The sequence below is a fragment of the Portunus trituberculatus genome, chromosome 38 (assembly GCF_017591435.1).
Source record: "Portunus trituberculatus isolate SZX2019 chromosome 38, ASM1759143v1, whole genome shotgun sequence".
Classification (NCBI taxonomy): Eukaryota; Metazoa; Arthropoda; class Malacostraca; order Decapoda; family Portunidae; genus Portunus; species Portunus trituberculatus.
In genome coordinates this window covers 1,592,233-1,592,500 of record NC_059292.1, presented here as the reverse complement: position 1 = coordinate 1,592,500, position 268 = coordinate 1,592,233, and positions in this window count along the sequence as shown.

Genomic DNA, 268 nt, shown 5'->3' with positions numbered 1-268 from the left:
TGTGACGTGTGTCATGGCATAAACATTGTTGACTGTCATCACACAGGACAATCAGACAGTTGCCAGTAGAGGTGCCATGGCACAGGTGCACGTGTACAGGGCATGTCATCTGAGCAAAACAAACATTAGGTAAGTCAGCGGCGAGGGGCGAGGTCACGTCGTGTTCACGTGATCACAACGTTTGCCGGCTGAGTTGCCAGTGAAGACTTTCTCAGACAGTCAGGCTACCTTGTACGACGTTTATAGAGAAAGATTGTTGTTAGTGTTT